At 31.4% G+C, this 21,464-nt stretch overlaps 1 protein-coding gene across 2 annotated transcripts in view; it reads left to right on the forward strand.

Annotated features, from left to right (window-relative positions):
• LOC134240152 (interleukin enhancer-binding factor 3 homolog) overlaps window positions 1-21,464 on the forward strand; it is a 141,954-nt gene that overhangs the window by 41,541 nt on the left and 78,949 nt on the right. The window lies entirely within an intron of this gene.

Consider the following 21,464-nt stretch of genomic DNA (forward strand, 5'->3'; position numbering starts at 1 on the left):
CCTTGAACAGACTGAAGACAATACAACCGTGAAATCGTGATGACGTCGACAATTAAATGCTTGATTAGACACTAAAGAATAATCCATCAACAACTGATTACATATACACATATTTCAATGTTTTATAAATTAACTCCTTTATCTCATTCTCTTTTAATTTTCTATAATATGAATTGTTTTCCTCATCTTTTAGAGAAATAAGAAGCAGAGAAAATCACTGAAAACATCCAAGGCGATGAAGTCCAAAAATAGACAATTAATGGAGAGAAAATAATCATGACCAGTATAAAACGTGGCTTGAAAGTAAATCGGTTTTTAATGACAGAACCAGAATATCTAGGGATAAATTAAGAACCCTAAGATGAGGAAAGGTACATTGATAATTAAATTAGTTAGACCCTTGTTCAGATATGTCAGTTACTTGTGCAAAGGTTTCATAATTATCTGATTGAAATGTTACATATGTATCTCTACAAAATTAGCCTTATAATCAGTCATTCAGCAACATCATTAAAAAGTCTTTTAAGTTAAGTTTCTAAATAAGAGAAAGGAGAATACGAAATATAAAAATAAGGATTACCATAATCAAGCTCAGAAGTCTGTTCAAACAATACAAATATTCAGCAGAGCAAACAGAACCCGTATACCATTAAAATCATCAGAGGTTGGATCAGGTGCCATGGAGGAGTAATTATCTCTTGTCAAACGGTCTTTTGCTGACAAGGTCGTTTCTTATATATATATATATATATATATATATATATATATATATATATATATATATATATATATATATATATATATATATATATATATATATATATATTTATATATATTTATTGCATCGACGAAATAATTTTGCAAAAATAGTCTCAGTGATTTTTAAAATTTTATTTAAACGAGTGTATAGTACTCAGTAAGAGATTCATAGAAATACACATAAAGCACAAATTCCAACAACTTAAAACCAAGCTATCATGGAGAAAACCACAACCTTAACACAGTACAGTTACATCACAAGTAACAATTCTCCAACTGACAGACCACACGGGATCCGGAAGAACTGATAGTTTTCTACAGATCATCGACTGGAACTCTTGTTTGTCGTCCTGTCTAACATCGAATGTAAGACTAACTTTTTTCTAAGCATCTTGACCAATCAAAGGTACTAAAAAATGATATAAATACAAATAGCAGTCCCACACTTAATGTAATGCTTTATTTTGTCTTCTGATCTGAGATCAAGCTACCGGTTTTAAATCTGTTGAGTGCATTCTTGGTTTCCTACGAACGTAATATTGAAATCTTCGTTATCTAAGAGAAAAATTTTGTTAATAGGAACCCTGGAATATAGCGTTATTAGACCCTTAATATGCACAGAGTATCCATTAAGGACAAAAGGTCTAGCATACGGCCACCATCAATTTACCCTATTACATATAAAGAAGCTCAAGTTTATAACCTACAAAATATCACTTCAATGCTTGACAAAATACAAGTCAAATAACAAAGAAATAATCTATGAACGATTTGAAGTGCCTTACAAAACTCTTAGTTAATATGGTAAATTGTAGAGAAATGCCATATTTTTATTTTTTCGTATCATATTTTTGCATATTTGTACAAAGACCGGTAACTCTTCACACTTGGGTAATAACATTCAGAAAAAGAAAATTTCTTTAACTAGTGTAACTATTTCAGCTTTGAAAAATAAATAGAAAAACTAAAAAAAAAAAATCACAGAAAAGCATTTTGGAGTAATAATCATTATTAAAGCATTCTCATTTTTCATCATAGTGTTTTGAATTATTGATTTTTGTCAGAAGGTTTCAATAACGTTGATCGATGACGTCACAACTACATCAAAACAAAAAGTAAGAGAATGTGGTGACGGCGCGGCTTCTATCCAGATAACTATGTTTGAGAGGCAAATACTTTATAAATTGTTTGTGATTTATTAGAGAAAAGGAGCATTCATTGATCAGGTGTACAGATTTTAAAAGCCGTATGTTTTTCTTTACTGAGGACAAGAAGCTGCGTCCTTATGTAAGTCAGGATTTCCTCTGATATTCTTGAAAAAAAATCAAAATACGTAAATATAAGTAATAAACAACGATTATTCAGTGAACATGGCGTTATGGATAGCAATAGCTCTGCTGGCATATTTTCCATGATGCGCTAGCGTGCATCATGGAATATGCCAGCAGAGCAATTGCTATTCATAACGCCATGTTCACTGAATAACATTGTTTATTTCTTAAATGTTTCCGTTTAAAAACAACTAGACGTATTGTAATACTACATTTGAGAAGACTGTTCAAACATTGAAGTGGAACGACCGAGTATATACAGGAAAACGTATGGATAGATTCAAAGAACATGCAACTAAATATACATGTAGCTCCTCAAGACCTTATTAAATTAAAAGAAATTTCAATCTTGCAAAAATGTTCATTTCCTACCATTGTATTCGAAAAAAAATGATTGATTAGCTTTCTTTTGCTCCAGTTTAGATATTGAAAAATAATAATAATTTTGCATTTTTCTAAATTTTATTTTGTATGGTCATGATCTCGAAACGTGGCTTGCAATTCAACTTTCCATTTCAAGTAGAAGATGCTTAATAAGTCTATTCATTTAGCATCATTTGGTATAAAACAACATTTTCATTGTAATTAAACATAGATGATGACCATTTCTTACATTTAAAAAAAACTCAGTTGAAACAATTGCTGTAGAATAAAATGATTTTCTCAAAGTTTACACAGACAAAACTTCAAATAATGATAACTTGTTTTCGTATGTACTACCACCTGATAAAATTCAAAATTTACAATGACAGTTTCCTGTTAATTTTTTTAGACATTGAGATAGTTTTACCTTATACCTTGAGAAAGTTACATACCAGTTTTGTTTCTTGTGATTCAGCTTTAACAGAATTCAGTTCATCGAATTTCGAAAATTTAAAAATGAGACCCAATATAATTTTCAACTAGAGGCACTGTGAGCAATAAGCTCACTAAATGATAACCCCCGCCTCCCATATGGTTATTATGGCAAAGCCCATGTTTTGCACTGGGAGACCCGAAATAAGTGTCAAATCAAAAAGTAAAATATGAGGTCACAATGGCATTATGTAATAAGGAATCCGTATAAGAATCCTTAAATTTTATTCAGTGGTATAGGAGGAGTTGTGGATAAGAGATAGGTACCCTTCAATATTAATATTATAGAAAAAATGGCCGTGTTCATGTTTTACTTTGGGAAACCCAAAATATGCGTCCGATCAAAAAGTATGATGAGGTGCACAACAGCACTATACAACAAAGATTCTGTGAAAGTCTCATTAAATTTCGTTCCGTGGTAAAAGTGGAGTTGCGGTTAAGAGATGGGTAACCCAAAGCGTAACACACGGACGTACAGACTGACGGACAGACAGACAGCTGGACATACGGACGGATGGACATCCCGATCACTTTATACCCTCTCGCTTTTCAATCGGGGGTATAATAAACATGGGATTTCTTAAATTCCTAAGCAGTCTTTGAAAATAAACACAATACAAAATGAAGGAAGAACGATTAAAATTCATCAAGTAACAACTTCTTTTATGAGCTTTTTAATATTATAAGTTCAGCTACATTAATAAATCCTAATATAATTTAGTCTGATAAGGTTGTACCTAATTCATTTTACTTCCAAAAAAGAATCTGGTTATGTTTGCAAGATATCTTTATCCTTTTTTAGTTCTGTGTAAGAATTGTAATTTCTTTCTTCTATTCTTTTAAATGACTCTTTGTAATTATTTTATAATTAAACCCAGTCTCGGATTCGTTACAATCAAGAAATGGTTTGATATAAAATTAAGTTGTAACAGTTCTGATTCGATTATGAATAATGTTATCATAGAACGTGAATGTAAACGATCAACCTTTTGGTATATCGATTCTTCAATCAGCACTCATGTCATATCAAGCATGACAAGAGTGTTCTGTTGAGCATTTCTTCTTGACCCTTATTTGCAAAGGTTAAGTAAAACTGTATTAAAGAAGGAAATTTTTAGCTTTTCAAAAAAAGGAACAAAGCTACATTTTTCTACTCTTACCGTTATTTTGAGCAAAACCATAAAGCAGACGACCGCCGGACAAGGTAACACTCCGTCCATTTTGTTCCAGCTTTTGGTCTCTGTAAAAAGGCGTTGAACATTGTCTATTAATCTATCAACGACAATCCACTTAATAAGTTATTAAAATTTTACATGTGTGCATGCTTCATTAATATTTGTTTTGAATGTCTTAATTGTGAATTCAAACCAAGGTTAAAGTAATAATTTTTCAATTTGTAAGTACTTGCTTAAAATATGTTTATGAATTAGACAGACAAATTTAAATTATTATTTTTCTGTTCAGACAGACGGATTTTATTTAGTATATTATTTATCTTTTCTTAAAACATTCAGGACAATGATCTTAGTAAAACTGTTTGTATGTACAAAATTAAAATATGAGTGTAATTCAAAATAAAGATGATACTTTTATCCCTATTCAATTTTATAATATACCTACCTTTTATTTTGTGATAGGAATCCTTGCAAATGAAATGGTTTTCATCAAATTTTAGAATCGTGGTATTACTCAATGAAATTACCTATTATGAATGCTACAGAATGTAAATTAATTGTTTGTAAAACATTTATGCCAATGTAAAATATACTCGAAACCGAACATTGAAATCCATATCAGTTTTTTCTTGTCATTTTTGTCATATTGAATTGCAAAGAGGATAAATACAAAATTAATATCAAAATCTGCATGTTAATTGAAAGCAAAAGCGTACAAATTATGATAAATAAAATAAAGAATTTTTGTTGTGGTGTTTCACTTAGCATTAAAAATTTCCTTTATGATTTTCCTGTAAGTAATTTTTGAATTAAGTCATAAATATTTCTTATCTTATGTACGTTGTAAAATTCATTTATTTGTGCATAAATTAATTTGTCTTGGTTGTTAAGCAGATTTTGTACATTTTCTGATTCTTTACAACTGCAAAAAGCAAAATAAAACTGATAATAATAAACTAGGAAAGATGCTCATGTGGAAGCATCCTCTGGTAATGCATCGTCTCAAGCCACGGTCCGGAGTCCGCATATATAGCTCTCTCCTACCCGTGGCTGCTTGATCACAAAAACTGTTTTACGCCTCTTTATTACACACTTAGTAATAAATACAGGTTTTTTGCATATGCGATATGGCTGACGTCACAATAGCCGTATCAACCCTGCAGGGCTGATATGGATTTGCGGGGCTGATATCCGTATCAGCCCTGCAAATCCATATCAGCCCTGCAGGGCTGATACGGCTATTGTGACGTCAATATCACACCCTTAGTAAATTAAACCACAATAACAGTACTTGTACTCATACACAATTTTTGGTGGGTTCATATTCTCTTAATTTTAACTTTTTGAAAATAAGGTTAATCTTAATTTACAAATACATGTAATACTATAGAATATTTTCAAATTACGGATCAAGTGCATTGAAATAGAAATAGAAACAAACCCAAATCTTATGAGACATTAGACTATGTACATGTATGTAAGAAGTCCATGCATGATTATTTACTTATTTTCTTCTCAACTGTATTTTATTACTAAGTATGTAATAAATATAATAAAACATACCCTTTTCCACATCACATCCTGTATCAGCCCTCGACCAATATCAGCCCTCGGGCCTTCGGCCCTCTGGCTGATATTGGTGTCTCGGGCTGATACAGGATGTGATATGGAAAAGGGTATGTATTATTCTCTATTTATTGTGACGTCATATTCTGTCAGTGGCAAGTTTTGTTTCCATCGCAGTCGAAATCAACAACTGACGTCAACAATATACAAGAAATATTTCCTTTACTGCGATTAGATATTGAAAGGTCGCGATAAAGTTCATTATCCGACTATGCTTTACTCGCATTGGTCAATATTTTAATGAGCTACGAAGAATTCTCTCCTCGTTCAACCACGGCCAGATGGGAGAGGAGCGTACATTTTGGCCGTGGTTTGCGACGATGCTGGTAGTGTAGATTCAAGTTTGTTCAAATCATGAACCCCGGGGGTAGGATGGGGCCACAATGGGGATCAAAGGGACTACTCATGCATTTAAGCTTTTAAATTATACTAAACTGTTTTTCGCTTTTTTCTAGCCTTAGTACTCAGGTGAGCGATCTGGCCCTTGCCCCTCTTGTTTTAATTTACTAATTTATTATAACTGATAAATTTTGGAAGATATAAATCCAAACTACAGACATATAGTGTCAAGTTTTATGAAGAGACTTACTTTTACAATCGACGAATGACTTGTAAAATTTAAACAGAGACAAACTCCAATTACAAAATCTTTCGAATGTTAAAGTAAGTCTCTCCATAAAACTCCAATAGTGAACTATGGAAGTGTTGTTAGTGACAACAATTTAGTTATGACACAAAGGCAATGACATCTTGTTGAGATATGCATTTTGGAACATACTATGTAGAATAAAAAATAATCCAGCATCCATTATCATTCAGCAGAATCCTGCCAAAACTGTTCTATGTTAAGGCACGGTTCTGCTAAATGATGAATTGAATCTAGTCTCTTACTTTACTTAAAAGTTTAAGTGGTGTTTTAGTGTTTGTGTGAAGTGGAAAAATTCGAGATATTGAGTATTGCTGTGAATGAAATACCCGGGTATATGGAGATAACAAATAGTATTCAAGCTCAAAAGTCCGTAAAACAATGCAAAATAGGAGCAGAGCACACAAGGACCTCTTGACAATTGGAAGGCATCACATAATCATGATTCTGGTATGTCTCCCAGCCTAATTCTTTGGTAATTGTTTTTATAAATGAATTTCAATTTTCGTCATTTAAATAAATGACAAGATTTTTACACTTAACATCTCTTCTGTTATGAATTTTGGAAACAAACAGAGCTGCTATGTTGCCTTGGTCTGCCAGTAAAGTTTTAACATAAATGCAAAATAGGAGCAGAGTAAACACAGACCTCTTGACAATTGGAAGGTATCACATAATCATAAGAGGTGAATCTTGACAGTTGGAAGGTGTAATATTTAGAGATGGATCTTTCTTCTCGATGTTGCGTTGTACTCGTTCAATGTTGTTGATGGCCGATCCCAGCTGACCGATGCCCATTTAAGTATATGGAAATAAATATAGACGCACGTCTGTTTTTGCAAGCCAAAGGTTGAAATGAAATCACCTTCATGATGATGTAAGAGAATTGTTTGTGTGTACGTGAATCCTTTATGCGTGGGGTGGCTATAACTAAGAGAGTGTCTACGGCAATCGATTTTTCTTAATATAATCATTATTACTCAAATCTCTTATTTATGCTTACCCAAAGCTGATTTCTAAGGTTTTGATTAAAGTTGTTAATGATATAATTTAATTCATAAACACATATCTTTCTTATGTCTTCGATAAACAATAAAGTTTCCGTTTTAAATCAATGCACAAATGTCTTTCAAATTATGTTTATAAACTAATTTGCGAATAATTGATAAATGATAAGTACATCCTTATTGATGTGCAAATAACATGATTTGAAAAATTATACAGGTACAATGCATCGATAATCTATAATTTTTTCATTATTTTAGAGAGAAAGAGCATCAGTTTTAAAGTTTGTTTCATTACAAACAAAGATTACTGATTAAATTTAATTTTCTTTAAATGTTCTATTTTTTTATTTATACAATTTTTTAAATGTTCTCGATAAAAAATAACAAAACGGAGAGATTCTACTGCAGTCATCATTGATTAAAGTATGCATTTAAAGTCTTACAATGTAGTTAATTTTGTTTTCATTTGAAAATGATATTTTGTTTTCATCTGAAAATGATATTTATTAGCATACATGCATATAAATGAATGGACATGAATAACCAAGGATATAAGAAAAATTACGTGTTTTTAAAATTCTCCAATTGAGCTGCAAATTTAATGTAAAAAAAATTCCTTACAAAACTGAAATAAACACTTGCAATGACAGAAAAAGAAACGTTTATAAATTCCTTCGTCAAACTTGCGATGGTAGAACTATTCATAAGCTACAAATGAAGCAAAATTATTTTATTGTAATTCTGTAAAATTTTGATTTCTTATTTAATATTAAATGATGCGTTCCATTGTACTAAAATTTGTCTTCTGAAACAAATATATATTTGAACATAAAGATTTAATGTACTAAAGATTTATCATAAAAGCACATATTGCTATCAAAAAGATCGTTTTCTTGAATTAGGAATAATTTGCAGACAAAAAACATCATATGAGGATGACAGCGGAATATTACTATATAAGAACATGCAAGTAAAGTTGGCAATGGCAAAGCTGAAATCATCTTGCTTGTCATTCAAGTCAAGTTTTTAGTTGGTTAATATATTCAGTAGTCAGTAAAACGTCCAAAATACAGATATTGCAGATTCTGTGATGTTTTTATCTAGAGTTAACTGGCATATATGGCGTCGATATATTAATAAACGTAACTATTGTTAATAGATGCCATCGTTATGCGAATGACAAGTTGACGGTTAAAGTCTTTTTTTCTTTTCATGTAAAAGCCGTTGAATAAATTTAGGTCCATATAATTATATTGAATTCAGGATTATTTTCGCCCGTATTGTGTTCGCCCATTCACACTTTTTTCACTTTTAAATTCTCACCGTCTCATTTCTACTTAAGAAATTGTTCTGGGTTCTTTGAATTTGCCCCGTTTTAAATTCGGCCACCTGTGAGTAGAGCTTTAAAGGTACTTGGACACAGATTTGAAGTTATTATTTTCTCTATAATATTACGACTTATATATTTTAATAGCATTTCACACAAAAATTAATTAAAAATCTTATTTCATTTAAAAGATATTGAAATTTCAAATTTTTCGGCGGGTTTGATTGACATATCCTTGCACTCTCACAAATTTAATTTTATTCTTAATCCTTAGGAAAAGTGGCAATCTCGTTTTGTATAAATGAAAAATATTAATGCTATAATCCAGAAAATTCAGAGTAGACATGTTCGAAAGCAAAACAAACACAAAATATGTTGTCAGTCCGTGCAGTTGTGGTAAGCAGACTGTGACGATTGAACGCACCCGGTGAATTCTAAATATAAACAATAACAGAACTCGAGCCCTGTTTACAAAAACTGTGTACATAACACGAGTGTGCTCGATTTGCTAATCTCTGTACGCATCTTTTAGTTCGGAATGACGATACTTGTGAAGGTGTTTTGCTTTCTAACATTTCTACTCTGAATAAAATTATTTTTCTTGATAAAAGTTTCAATATTTCTCATTAATACACATCAAAATTGCCACTTTTCCTTAGGATTAAGAATAAGGTTAAAATTTGTGAAAGTGCAAGGATGTGTCAATCAAACCCGCCAAAAAATTCGAAGTTTTAATAACTTTTAAATGAAATAAGATTTATAATTAATTTTTGTGTGAAATGCTATTAAAATATATAATTCGTGATATTATTCAGAAAAAATGAGAAAATATTAACTTCAAATCTGTGTCCAAGTACCTTTAAAGCTGAACACGATTCGTAAAAGTAATGTGTCCGCCATTTTTGCTTCCGAATCTCGCTACCTTGTAGACCCCTATAAATAGGGCAAGAATTAGAGATTGTTCAGTGTAATCAGTCGACACCGGTGTAGACGGACGTATGCTATGCAGGACCTGGTAGGAGAATAATAACGTAATACTTCGTCTAATGCAGGAAAGTAAGATACCAAATAAATTTACAATCATAGTTGTATAAGTCAGTGCAGTATACAAACAAAACAGATAAACGTAACTGCAATAAAATATAAACAAAGGTAATGCAAGGTAACCTGCACGAACACGGGTCGCCATTCCACGCCCATACCTGTGACAATAAAGCAGTCAGGTGTAACGAATGCGACGAGCATACCCTAGAATTGATGTATCGTAGATAATGCTATCGAAAATGGCGTATGCCTATTTACGAGTCGTGTTCAGCTTTAAGAGCGAAAATAAAAATGGTGGCGAAAATTATCCCGTACACCACATAACAGGTCGACTAATAATAAAGGAGCACAATGAATTCCACCAGCCTGTTGTTGGGAAACCTTGGCTTCAAGACAATTAACAAAAAGGTTCTCAGTACATGTAAGGAATCCCGAATTCATTTGAATATCAACTTCAGTGTAAGCTATATCTCGTTTAAAGTTACCATTTCGTAAGTACTATGGTCGAAACAATGACCTTGTCAGCAAATACAATTTATCATTGAGTCAAATACTGACTGACGTTTTTCATACTAAGTGTTCGGCCATTATATACATACTGAATTGTCGAAGGAATTTTCCGTTATTTCCCGATCTTGACGAGGAGCACACGGCGGGTGTGACCGGTCGGCAGAGGATGCTTACTCTTCCATGGCACCTGATCCCATCTCTGGTATTTTGGAGTTCCGCCCTGCTCCTTTTTTGTATTGTTTAATGGACTTCTTATAATTAGTTTGAATACTGTTCATTATCTCCATATATTTCATGTACATGGTATGATATAGACAAATATTAATGTGAATTCGAATATCAAGTCTCTTTCTTAAGCCAACATTTCACAAACGCTTTAATACGTTGACCAAATACAATCTATGTGGAATGTTGACTGGTGTTTTTATTCAAATATTCAGGCCATTGTTTTCATACTAAATTATCTACGGATTTTTTATTCACCAAATCATGACAAGGAGTACACGTTGGTGTGACCGACCAAGAGGGGGTGCTTACTCCTCTGTGATACCTGATTCCAACTCCAAAGTTTGTGTTTATTCTGCTACAAATTTGCAAAGTTTCAATGGAATTTTGAGCTCGTTTATTATTCGTTTGTTCGTTGTTTGCTTGTTTGAATCCTTTCAAGACAATAAACTCATTTTTAGAGTCCACCACTATCAAGAGGAGGGCTGTAAAAGAAACTAACATTGAGATTCTTTGATTTTTATTTGTTGAACCATGAATTTTTTTCTCTGCTAATTCGCTTCAATAATTGGAAAAGGAAAGGTAGAAAACACAACTGTATACATTATTTGTGACAGCGTTTCAAGGTTTAAAAGAAAATATATAGTGTTTCTTTTTTTTTAAAATGATGCCAAAGTTATAATGCATTCACAAAATATACAAAACAGCTAAAAATACAATCCCTAAAGTCAGAAGTGATAACAAACAAATTTTAGAAAACCATTGTTTTCTTATGCATAATAACTCATTTTTTCTGACCATGTTTGACAAACAAAATCATAATTATTTTTGTCGACATTGTAGGATTTTTTTTTTCTCTTCAATGTGTGTTTTGTAATTTATAATGTGGAGAGATCACAAGAATACTGTATTTCACCACAAATCATGTTTTACCTACTACATTGTTAATGTAACGGATAAGGCGTTGACATTTTTATTAATTGTTATTGAATAATGAACATTGTCTGGTTCATTAATTACATTAATTACAGCAGTTTGGTAGAAGAGCACTTCCTTTCATTCTAAGAAATATTAACCATCCACAAATCAATAATATACGATGTGGAGTGTTCTAAATCAACAATGCAACTAAATTCTCCTGAAATCATCTAAGACATTTGACTATTACGCGACCACCTTTAGTTAATACTATTCGCTTGCTGAAAGTTTTATCATAATACTCCGAAATACAGTTCATCTTAATTGCAAAAAAAGTTACAGAAAAAATGTCTGTCCACACTTTAACTTAGAAAAGGAAACTTTGCTGTTATGTACAGTGTAACAGAAATTAAGGTTTAGAGTATTTTAAATTATATAACAAAACACGGGGAAATACTGGAAACAACAGTTCCTACTAATTTATTAAGAATAACTGTTTTCAAAAACATGTAATTCAGACCAAATACAGATGTGTGCCAAAAGTGAAGATAATTTTATTTTTTCTCTGTTTATTTCATTGAAAACAACATTTTGTAAAATCACTGGTATGACAACATTTCCTTACAGATTTTACCACAAATTTCTTATTAATCCTAGAAATTGTTGTAGTTGATAAAAACAACAGTTTTTATCTGATCAGTGTCAATATTTAAAAAAAAATGTAGTTTAAGTGCGACATGAAAATTTAATAGCCATTCTCTGTAAGCATTTAAACTCTTATATAAGGAGTGTGGCACGCTAGGTCTTGGATTTTTATAAAAACTTGGCACACATTCTTATATTCATGTATGCAACGAAAATTCATAATAAAATGGTTGCTATGGTCAATCGTTACCATGGCAACCAATATACAGTTTTCATGGCCCAAAATCACTAAATTTTGATAAAAAATGACCCTTTTTCTGACATATTAAAACTCCTAAAAGTCACATACATTGATTTTGAATTTTAGAACTGATGTTAAGTGGTGACCTATCTTTTACTATAAACTTAAAGAGGCTAGGGGTCAACAAATTAACCACCAGATTTAACTTAATTTTTAGATATGATATCTTAAGCTGTCAACTATCATTTCGCAAAGAAAAACTTCAAACATTTTAGTTTTAAATTTTGATCATTTTTGTATATCTTTCTATGGAGCTCTTCTTTTAAAGAAGGTCAAAATAGTCGGAAAATGGCCACAACTCCCAGCCCCTTTAATATGTAATAATATTTTTTTTTTAAAAAAAGATAACTATGAAGGATATGGAGATAACGAACAGTATTCAATATCAAAGTCCATAAAACAATACAAAATAGGAGCAGAGCAAACATGAACCTCTAAAACATAAGAGGTGGGATCAGGTGCCATGGAGGAGTGAGCATCCCTGCTGACCGGTTACACCCGCCGTGTGCTCCTTGTCATGATCGGGAAATAACGGGAAAATCCGTCGTCAATTCAGTGTATAAATAATGGACTAACAATATTAACTAGTATGAAAAACGTCAGTCAGCATTTGACTAAAAAATAAATTGTATTTGCTGACAAGGTCATTGTATCGACCAAAGAACGAAATGATGACTTTAAACGACACTGTTGATATTCTTGTTTCATCAACTTCTTTGTCAATAATTTACCTCGTTTTAGAAAGTGTTCATAGGTGATGAAGGTATATTGCTGCATAAGTAAGGGAAGTTGACGATAGAAAATTAAACGTCACGTTTATCACAGATCTTGGTTGTTTGATTACTATTAACGTCTTTTTCAAGTAAAATATCCAAGTATGAAACAGATGTGTCAGACTCTGTGGTATCTTTTATCTCAAGCTCACCAGGATATATCGTATCGACATAGGAATGGAAATTACCATTTTTAATTGACAATACGTCGTCGATATATTTAAATGTCGATTTGAAGGCCACAGCAAGTGTTTTCTTCTTTTCACGCATAAGATTTTGCACAAATTCTGCTTCATATGAATACAAAAATAGGTCTGCTAATAACGGAGCGCAATTGGATCCCATGGGAATTCCAATAGGTTGTTGGAAGACCTGGTCTCCAAAAATCACATAGATATTGTCAATCAGAAACTCAAGCATCTTTTCGATGTCAACTTTAAAGTACTTGTGTGTGCAATCAGAATGTGTTTTAACAAAATAATTTTGCAAATGACCAATGACCAGGTAAGTAAATTTACGAGTTTCATTTTTATTGAAAAAGCACACACATTTTCTGGTTTAAGTGCGGAAATAAATAATGAAATTGGACAAAAATTTACCAGTGATTTTACAAAATGTTGTTATCAATAAAATATATAGAGAAATAAAAAACTATCATCACTTTTGGCACACATCTGTAATTCGTGCTAAAACATCTAAATCAGCTACATGGTTGCCCATATATTCAGGTAACAGTAGTTTTTTTTTAATCCGATATCTCTTCCCTAGGGTTTCGACATTTTATGCGGCGTATATATCAATGTTGCTTACTATTTATTATAGTCAACCATAGCGAAAACTTTAATATTTTATATCAAACATAACTCTCAAACTTCTTGATATCCATTTTATTACTCATTATGTAAAATTTATGTGAATATAAAAATAAAGTTTCTTTCTTATATCATAAAACAGGAATAATAATTTTATTTAGCTAGTGTTTAAACGCTAATTTTCATGGGGATTTCGTTGAAGTTTCGTTGAATATAGAGGACTCTCAAATTCATCTCTTCCTCAAAATGTCAGAAAGACTAATAATTATTCTTTTTTTTTTTTACATTTAATAAGTGAAAATTAAGACCAAAAATAGATACACTAACTATTTATTCCAACTTTTTGGGGTCATTCTGTACTGTATACATTGAATGTACAAGATTAAGATAACGAACAGTGATCACATGAAAAAAAAGAACTATAAACAATGCAAATCAATGAAGAGGGCATAAAACACGAAAGTCCTTAGAGATTCCAGAGATGGAATCGGGTATCTAGGAGGAGTAAACATCCCCTGATTAAAAATGTTTCAATAATGCTTTTGAAATAAACGTTGGAGTTCATCTTTCCAAAGAAAAATGTCAAGTAAAACATGTTATTATTTCATAAAAAATCATGCTGATGTCTCATCTACATGTAGAGTATTACTGTTAAGATATATATAAAAATTGTATGGCCATGAGATGACTTCACTTTTTCCATCGTCAAAGTTCCTTTTTTCATGAAGAATACACGGTGTCTGACGTTTTTAGCCTTTCTTTTCATAAATAAAGAATTCCATATACTATCCTTGTTGTTATTATTATCATAAAGATTTTTTTATGAAAAGAAAGGTAAAAACCGTCAAGCTCTGTTATAGAATACATGTATACGGATATCATTCGCATGGGGTGTGTAGGTCGTATTCAATACTCAACAGCATGCTTTGGTTAATATCAATTTTTAAACCAAGTATAATGAAACATAAGTTAATGTTTCAGGATTTTCAAAAACCTCCTTCTAAAACAAATAAAATATATAATAGGGCTGCATTTAAGATGTCGTCTTTCATATCGATTACTATTTTAACTTGCCAAAATTAATCTTCGCAAACCACTTTTGTAGAATGTATTTCCTCAGTCACAAAAATTTATCGTCGCAGATTATTTCTAATTGAAGAATCGCAAATAAAAGATGTCGCGAATAAAACATGGTTTACTGAAATAGATTTGACTATGAAATGTTCCTCCTACCTAAGGAAGCGACTGATGAGACATTTCAATACTGAATAGTTAGTGCTAAATTCTCCTAAGCACATGATCCAGGCTCTGGAATTTCTGGGATTCTTAAATTTATGCCCCTTTATATTTTTTTAATCGATCCTAGTTCGTTTTCTTCACTATTATCATAAGTTCTAAAGATGCCAGTCCATTTATTTTTTTTTACATTGCATTAGAGAGAATGACTTTTAATATAGTGTGAAAATTAATTAAAAAAAGCAAGTGACAAACTAGTGCTAATTGTAACGGGGACCGTTACAGATGTTCCCCAAACGCTCCCCAACTCCTTTTTGGTGCCATATTCCCTGTAAGCTTCATTAAATAAGACAAACTCTCTACATTTGAGACTTTAACACCGTTTACCTAGAAGTGTACCAAGTTCATTCAAGTTTTAGCACTGCACGCGTGCGCATGTGAATGCATGTGCGTAATGACTATATCATCTTGTCAACACAATCTATATATTTTAATATACTAAATTTTAAAGGTATTTAATCCAAAGGTATTAAAAAATACGCTCATTCAAGTGTATTTTTGATTTTACTCATTTCACGTGCACGCACGTGCATACATGAGCATGTTGACCATACCTTCTTGTAGAAGTGCATTACATCTATCTATGTTCTAAATCCAAACCCGTTTGGTTGAAAACCAAGGGAGTTATAGCTGTTTAAAGTTTCAGCCAATCAGACTGCAGCGCACGTACACGCACGTGTATGGATGTGCATGGTGACCACTCTTCTTGTAGAAGTCCATTACATCTATCTATGCTCTAAATTCCACCCCGTTCGGTTGAAAACCAAGGGAGTTATAGCTGTTCAAAGTTTCAGCCAATCAGATTGCAGTGCACGTAAACGCACGTGTATGCATGTGCATGGTGACCATACCTTCTTGTAAAAGTTTATTATATCTATCTAAGTTCCAAATCCCATCCTGTTTGGTTGAAAACCAAGGGAGTTATAGCTATTTAAAGTTTAAGCCAATCAGATTGCAGCGCACATGCATGCACGTGTTTTCATGATAATTGCTATATATCATGTTGTAGGATATCCTAATGCATGGCTATGTTCAAAATTTCAAAGGATTTTGTCAAAAAACAAGAAAGATATTGAGACTTTAGTTTCAGCCAATCAGAGATAAGCGCATGCGCATGCGCGTGAGATCTTGCTATTTTGACCATGTCATCTTGTCTACACTACTAATAGATCCTTATATTATAAGTTTCAAAACATTTCATCAAAAAATAGAAAAGTTACGTATATATCCATTAAACTGGTCATTTCACGTGTTGCACGTGCACGCTCTTGCAAGCACGTGCGCGCAAAATGACCTTCGTTCCACAAATCTACATAACATGCCTACTGACCCTAAAAAGGTTTTACCTAAGTCCGATGTGTAGTTTACAAGATCACTCGCGGAAAAGATTTTCCCAGGAAGAAGAAAAATAATAAGAAGAAGAAGAAACAGAGTAAAAGCAATATGTTCCCCAACTTCGTTTGGGAACATAATGAAGAGTAACCGTAACCGAAAAGACACTGAACATTCATACCATATACTTGCAATTGTGTATAAAAGGAAAGATGATATAAACAAAACTTGGATGCAATGATTTATAGATTTCATATTAGTTATAAATAATGCAAAAAATAAATTTCCAAAATCTAAAGAAATTGTTAACTTTCTAAGATGTTTAGATTTCTACCCTTACATATACCTTCATGCATGTGATTCACTATTCAGGGTTGAATTTGAGAGAGAGAGAGAGAGAGAGAGAGAGAGAGAGAAAGAGAAAGAGAAAGTGGGAGTATTAATTAAAGCAAAAATCCTTTGTTTTCTTCAGAGTAATAAAGTGAAAATTAATAGTAATTCACACAGGACACATCTTCTGAGAATGTGGCTATCTTATTTTCTTGTTAGAACCAACAGTTTATGACCAAGCAATTATAAGAAGGAAGGAGTTACATATATTTCATTAACAATCACAGAACAAAATTTAACCAAACATCGTTAACAATTTATAACGGTAATTAAAATACCCATTTTTACAAAAATAACTCACTTAATTATACGTATAAGAATGTAAAAGATTACATTTCTTTAACAAGAAATAGAAATTCCTAGGAAAAACTTGAAAATTCATATGACGTATAACATATAAAAAAGGGTCAATTTGTAAGTGGTTCCTAAAAGTTTTTTTATCTTTATTTATAGTGTAAGTTGATATGATAAAAGAGGATTATATTGGGATGGGAATGTCTCCCTTGCTCCCTTATTCTTCTGGTACCTGTGTCTCATCTAAAGCTTTCTATATACCCTATATATATTATATACATATGTAAAGTTTTAAGATGTTTCCCACATGGACAATTTTTTTTTTTTTTATAACACAGGGGTATCCATTTCTTATCCATTTCTCCTTTATCACTGAATAAAAGTGAAACACACAAAAATATCATCAAAAAAGGTTCGCAGATAAAAACAAATCATATTTGTCATTAATTTCAATTTCCTCACTGGTGTGTACTATCAGCATGATTTCCAAATTTAATACAGATATACACTGCAACAGTCATCTCTTTTATAATTCTTTTTTTAATATCATTTTTGGAAAGAGATCTAGAGAGCATTACTTTATAAATATTTCATTCCAATTGAAATATTAGATTGATTTAATTTTAATTTAATCTATTTATGGGCTATTTTTGTCATTTTATACATACACGTATTGAATTGAACGATCCGAAAACAAACAAAAAAATCATTGATTAAGGCATAAAGCATGAACCTGTGTGAATTCCAGAGTTGCAATAAGTTGCCTAGTAAGAGAGAGCATCACCTCTCGCCCGATCACACCTGCCATGAATCTGGGAAAGCATTTATCAAGTAGATCTACAGCAATCTTAAACTTAATTTATTTTAAAATAATTGGTATGAAACATATATCAACCAAATTTCAACCAGAGATGGATTGTATTTGATAAAAAAAAAAGTCATTACAAAAACTATAGAATTTACGAGGTGTTGACTTTAACAGGGGTTATTCAAATTTCTGTAACATCAACGTATCTGTCAGTAGCCTGTCATGGTTTTAGAATTAATAGTACTCGGAGCAAATTCTTAAGTATCGCATAAGTTGGAGAACACAATCATCATATGCAGGTGATGGTGGGATATTACTACATATTTATTAAATAAGGAAAGAAATTATCAGAAACGTTAACAAAAATCTAAGGTAAGAAATCACAATAGACAAATTATACTTATCTATGACATATATCCACTGGAAATTTTATTTCATGTAATATATATGAATATACATAAATATTACATTTATTATTTTTAAAAGTAGACAACAATTTCTAAAACGAGGCAAGCTATTAACAAACAAGTTAGTGAGCAACAATAATTACAGTCTCGTTTGAAGTCAACATTTCATAAGATCTTTGGTCGATAGAATGACCGTATCAGCAAATACAATTTATCCTTAAGACAAATGCTGATGGCGTTTTTTTTCATACTAATTGTAACACCATTATTACACACTGTGATTTCTCCGGATTTTTTCCACATACCCAATCATGACAAGGAGCACACGACAGGTGTGATTGATCAACGAGGAGGGGGAGGGGGTGTACTACTCTATAGCATCTGATCCAACAACCTCTGTTGTTTTTGAAATCCCTGTTTGCTATGCTCAAGATTAATTTTTATTGTTGGAATGAACTTTGAGCTTAAATACTGTTCGTTTTCTTCATATTTTATAGTAAATATTTAAATACTTTAGTTAACTATTTTTTATTATAGTAACTTAAAGTGTTTTTCGGCTAGTTTGCCTAAATGTTTAAAAATAAGAAACGTACTAACAAACATAATTGTTTGCATATATTAAACAATTCAATAAAAAAAAAGTACGACAAAAAAGTGTTAAAAATTGAATTAGACTGTATTGTCGAAATTCGAACTCATATTAAGTAGAAGTATAAAGAAACTTTTTTTTAGGATTTGAAAAATAAAAATCTAGTTATTTCTTTGAACTTAACCTCATTGAAGAAAATTTCTCTAGAATTCAAAATGCCTAAATTTTGTAATTTATAATGTGGAGAGATCACAAGCTTACATTATTGCACCGCAAATAATATTTTCTTACCAACTGTAGTGCTATTATGATGAATATAGCGTTGACATTAATGAAAAAAGTAAACTTTGATTCATTGCTTTCATAAATCAGAGCAGAACACAAGGTAGGAGGGGGTCATAGCCTAATAACCATTCTAAGAAGTATATACATATCATACAAAATCCCAAAAATCCAATGCCATACACTACAACGTTTTTTTTAAATATCAACCATGTAATTAATATCTCATGAAATGATACCAGAGATATGAAAATAATGTGATTAGTTTCAGTGCGTTAAAAGGATAGAACAGTTGTATGAAATATAGATCTTATTTATAGGAAGTTAAATAATATAAGATATTCGATTGCATTTGCAAGATATGAAGAGAACTGTTTTGTATGGAAAAGCTATTCATCCACATTTGGAAACATAATCTTGTTGAGGGAAGATTTTAAGGTTAAGGACATTTTCAATTTTGAAGCCAGTATTTAATTGCAAATTGGGAGAGGGGGGTGTAGTTGTTACTTTATGAAATAAACTGTCTTTGAAAAAAATATAATTCGTACTAAATGGTTTTCTTTTTATAAGTTTAAACATTTTAGGAGTGACATATTTAAGTCAACATCTTTCATTTCAACAAGTGTACGACTTTATAAATATTTCTACGAGTTTATAGTTTTGGGCTTATGGCTTTGCAGTTTTCTTTTAAACATAAATAATTTTTTATTAACATGAGAGCTAATTTGTCTCTTTTTCTTAAAATATGAAGGTTTTGACAACTTATTTCAACCTATATAAGACAGCGTGATGAAATTGATATTCTACAGGTATATTGTTTTACGTTGATTGATCTGTTAGACAATTTGAAGTGAATAACGATAAATCAAGGCTTGTTAAATGCAAAAAGGAGGTCTGTTTTATTTTTTAATCCAGTTTAATCCAGTTTACTTTAATATTAATGTAAAGTTTTAATTTTTACACTTAATTTGACAACAGTGTATTTAAGTTCTTTGCACACTGACTCGTTCAATTATCTTTTTGCATCTAAGTTTCTCTGTAACGTTAATGCTGCATCAAATGCATAATTATATGCGTTTTGGTTTTAAATTTATCGAAATTTATTAATTGGATTTATATGTCTTCGTCCTGATTTTATCAGTACATTCAGATTATAAATACATGTAACATGCACGTCTTTGCTGATTAAGCATTTGATACGTCTGTTTTTATTTTAACTATTAGATAGCTATGAGATGAGGGATATGGAGATAACGAACAGTATTCAATCTCAAAGTCCATAAAACAATACAAATTAGGAGCAGAGCAAACAAGGACCTCCGAAACATCAGAGGTGGGATCAGGCCATGGAGGAGTAAGCATCCCCTGCTGACCGGTCACACCCGCCGTGTGCTCCTTGTCATGACAATTAACTTATTCAGTATACTTATTTTAATCTTTATTTATTTATTTATTTATTTATTTATTTTTCGTGTTTTTTATCTACATGAAATATATGTAAAGGATTTATGTTTCACGTAGATACTTAAAACTTATATACAAGTACATCAAGAGGTCTGACAGGACCGCATGGTGATCAGTAATATTGATCAGCAATATTATTAAAACTTGTTTTTTTAATAAAACACTGTCATTTAATTTGAGGATGTGCGTTCCTTATACAATTTACACTAAAAACATATTTTTATTATTATTAATGAAGTTTCTATCTACAGATAAAAACTTTTTAATTATCTTCATATATTAGATATGATATACAATTGGGTACTGATGACGCTCATGATATAATTTAATGTTAATATATAACTGTTTAAAACAGGCAATTATATATCAAATATAAGAGGAAATTATTTTTCATTCTCTGTTAAACTTTTCGCTGCCTTTGACATGTCTTTTGACAATGAAACATCTCCCTTATTATCAAAAGATTTTTAATTTACTTATTTATAAGAACTGAAAAAATTCAAAAAAAAAAAATAAATCCTTTTTGTGTAACGTGATGAGTGACAATTTATTTCTGACACAAAAGCAATGGCATCTTTTTGAGATATGCATTTCGGAAAATGCTAGGTAGGATAAAAGATAATCCTAAGTTTTTTGCATTAAGCCAAA

Source organism: Saccostrea cucullata, unplaced genomic scaffold (assembly GCF_032062105.1).
Source record: "Saccostrea cucullata isolate Sc308-1 unplaced genomic scaffold, CSIRO_AGI_Scuc_v1 ctg74, whole genome shotgun sequence".
NCBI classification, from domain to species: domain Eukaryota; kingdom Metazoa; phylum Mollusca; class Bivalvia; order Ostreida; family Ostreidae; genus Saccostrea; species Saccostrea cuccullata.